Source organism: Chiloscyllium plagiosum, chromosome 25, assembly GCF_004010195.1.
Source record: "Chiloscyllium plagiosum isolate BGI_BamShark_2017 chromosome 25, ASM401019v2, whole genome shotgun sequence".
NCBI classification, from domain to species: domain Eukaryota; kingdom Metazoa; phylum Chordata; class Chondrichthyes; order Orectolobiformes; family Hemiscylliidae; genus Chiloscyllium; species Chiloscyllium plagiosum.
This window is the reverse complement of record NC_057734.1, coordinates 1,294,810-1,298,574: the sequence shown is the minus strand read 5'-3', so window position 1 is coordinate 1,298,574 and position 3,765 is coordinate 1,294,810. Positions and strand designations below refer to the sequence as shown.

General features: G+C 45.0%; 1 protein-coding gene across 3 annotated transcripts in view; it reads left to right on the top strand.

Moving 5' to 3' along the window:
• The window catches only part of adgrd1 (adhesion G protein-coupled receptor D1), a 243,831-nt gene that overhangs the window by 108,895 nt on the left and 131,171 nt on the right, over positions 1 to 3,765 (top strand). The gene's annotated exons all lie outside the window — the stretch shown is intronic.

The window sequence follows — 3,765 nt, the reverse complement described above, 5'->3', positions numbered from 1 at the left end:
GGGGTGAGGGGTAGGGTGGGGTTGGGGTGAAGGGGTGGGGGGTGAGGGGTGGGTGTGATGTGTGTTGTACCCAATGAGCCTGGAACTCTGTGGAGAATTGGATCAGGGTGTGAAAGGGGAATGATTTACTGGAACTGACAAGAAGTCGGCAGGGGAGGAGCTGAACTGCTGTGTGAGAGGGCTAGCAGAGGATGGATGGCTTGAATGGCCTTGGTTTGCACAGTGACATTTCTCTGATTGTGTAATTATGTAATTACAAAGAGCAATGATATTCCAGAGGCACCTCTTCACACAACAGAGAGATGAGATACTGCTGCAACTGGGGCTCAATTGGAAATTTCAAAACTGCGATCGATAATTTGTTTTGGGCAAGATTGGAAAAGTTTCAAAAACCTAGGCAGAGAGATGGAGTTGGAATAGAGCCAGCATCATGTAGCTGAGCAAAGGACAGGCTCAAAGGGACTGAATTATTTTGTCCTGACTTTAATGAGTTCAGTTTAATTGTACAGAGAGAATAAAGAATTTGGATTGTTGACTTCAGAATAAGGTAGATTTAATAAACTTTGAAGAGCTTTGATAGAGCGAATAAGCAAAAGCTGTTTCCATTTTCAGGGAAACCAGTAATAAGAAGAAAACTAATTACGTTCAAGTGAAAAAGAACCAAGTGTTGTGTTTGTTTTTAAACAGTGCAAGCTGGGGGCTCAGGAACATTGAATTCGGATCTGAAGCTGACTATTTGCCCCTTGAGCCTGCTCCAGCGTTCAGTAAGATCACTCCTGTTGTAGTTGTGGTCTCCCAATCCCAATCCCAATCCCAATCCAAAAGTCCCTTCTCAATCAGAAATCTTTCAACCCCAACTTAAATAATTGGACAGAGCCAGACTTCACTGTCTTAATGGCCATATTAAAGAGAAACTGGTTCCTCATCGCTGTCTTCAATGGGGAGACCTCTTATTCGAAAAGAACAAAACACGAGGTGGAGTAGGCCATTCGGCCCATTCACATGATCATGGCTAATCCTTGATCTCAAAACCATATACATATTTTCTTCCCAAACCCCTGGGAGCCTCAAATGTCTAAAAATGTACCAGTTTTTTTCTTGAATATAATCAGTGACTGGCTTCCACTGGTAGCGAATTCCATATTCCACTGAAATATTAAACTCTGTTCCCATTTTGAGTTGCCCTCCACAGGAGAAAGCATGGTCTCAGATGCTATCTAATCCAGTCCATTCAGGATCTTAAATAAGATCTTTTCTCATTCTGGTAAACTCTGATGGATATTGACCTAACTTTCCTTCATAAATCTAATCCCTTCATCCCAGGAATGAGTCAAGTGAAGCTGCTGTGAACTGTAATCAATGCAATGGGATCCTCTTTCACGTAAGGTCACCATATCTCTGCACAGTGCCCCAGACGTGATCTCATCAAGAGCCTGTGCAGTAAAACATGATTACTTCTATATTCCATTCCCTTTAGAAACACCAAAACTGTTCTGGTGAAATGATCTGACTGCAAAGAGAAAAGGTTTGTCTATGCTGTCCTGGGTATAACATTGCAACCATCAATGTAACTGGAAGAAGCACAAAGACATGCCTGAGAGTTAATACCTTCAGCAACAACAACAGCAGAAACTACCCCAGGAGCCCAGCAGCTCTGGCAGCATCTGTGGAAAGCAACCAGAGTGAACGTTTCAGGTCCTCAGAACAGAAACAATACCGTACTTTCCTCTTGGGGACCCTGCAGCCCTCTGAACTCAATACCCAAATCAATAATCTTAGGGCCTGGGCACCATCTCCCATCTCCTTAGCCCAAACCCCCACACACCAGGCCCTGTCATCACATGAGCTGCTACCACACACAGCCAATTGTCAGTCAGTAACAGTCCCAACGAGCAGCTATTCACTCTCCCAGACTTTACCCACTCCTCTGTCTGCCCAACACACACACAGTCTCTCTCTCGCTCTCGCTCTCTGTCTGTCTCTCGCTCTCTGTCTCTGTCTCTGTCTGTCTCTCTCTCTCTCTAGGCTCCATCTCCACCTATCATTTAAGCCAACTCCTCAACATATATACCAACCTTTTCCCAGCTACAATCAGTTCTGAGGAAGGGTCACTGGGCCTGAGACATTAACTCTACTTTCTCTCCACAGATCTGTAGCCAGACCTGCTGAGTTTCTCCAGCAGTTTCAGTTTTTGTTTCTGATTTCCAGCATCCGCATCACTTTGCATTATTTTCTCTCTGTTATGATTTGGAAAGTGCTGCCTGAGACGATGTTGGAAAGACAGGATTTAATACATCCTTTAAAAACCAAACATTTTCAGGGCCATGGGGAAAGAGCAGGGGAATGGGATTTATTAGAGAGCTCTCTCAAAGGTGCTGGCACAGGCATGATGGGGCTGAATGGCCTGTTTCTCTGCTATTTCATGGACTTATTCAATAATGAAACAGGGAGAGAATAAAAGGTGGTGAATCTGTGAAATTGTTTGCCACAAAAGGCTTTGGAGGCCAGGTCATTGTGTAAATTTAAGACTGAGATAGATAAGTTCTCGATTGTCAAGGGGATCAAAGGTTATGGGGAGAAAGCGGGAAAATGGGATTGAAAAACCTATCAGCCATGATTGAATGGTGGAGCAGGCTCAGTGGGCAGAGTGGCCTATGTCTGCTCCTATGTCTAAAAGTCTTATCTTCAGTCAGAAAGTGAAAGGTGGAGGGTTTGAAACCTGTAAAGGATTTGGAGGAGAAGTGTGTTTGAAAATAACAAGTGTGTCTCAAATAACAAATGAAATAAACTGAGAAGAAAAATTGGCACTGATTTTAGAGAGGTTGTGCTTAATGACCCTCTCTAACTCATTGAGGAAGTAACACCAAGAATAGACTCGGGTGATGTGGTAGATGTCAGGTATTTGGGTATAGAAAGGTTTTTGGATAAAGTTTGGGCTGATAAATAAAGTCAGAGCTTGTGGAGTGCAGAGATAAGAAGTACAATGTGTTCGAATCAGGGAACAACACACCGGGTAAAAGCTGCTACTTGGATTAGCCGGACAGAGAACTGGTGTTCCACATGAGGAGTGCTGGGATCAGCTGCTTACAATCGGGATGGGGAATGGGGAACAGAGGTACTAACGTGGGGAGAAGATTGGAGGTTGTAGTTAATGTAGGGAAGGAGTGAACAGCTACTAACGGCACTAGAATGGGCTCAGTAATGAAAACCATGCTGAGAGACCAATATTGATTGGACAGGTTGTACCCAGGTTATTGTTGAGACCTATCATGAGCCCCTACTGGCCCAGGAATGCTCCCTGTTCTCGATGTAAATGGGACTCACGATGCAGGGAATGATCAGGGGCTGGGGGAGGGTGGCCTGAGCAACTCTATGCCTTTGTCACCTCCTGGAAATGCCCTATTAAAATTGCCCCAGGAAGGCCATGTTTGATTCAATACCCAGGATATGTTCAAAGATGTGCAGGCTGGTGGATTGTGGGGGAGCTGGGATGCTCGTCAGAGGAGTAGTGCACACTCAATGGGCTGAATGGCCTCGACCTGTGCTGGAGACATTCTACGATATGATGACATCAGGTCTACCCAACAATATCTGGTGGCAGGTGAGGGAGCGAGAGGGGCAGGCAGGAAGGCAGAACTTGCATTGAAATAGCACCTTTCACATCCTCAGGACATTCTCAAAGCACTTTAGGGTTGGATGATTTGAGTTATAGGGGAGAGGTTGATTAGGCAAGGGCTGTCTTCCCTGGAGCGTCGGAGGCTGAGG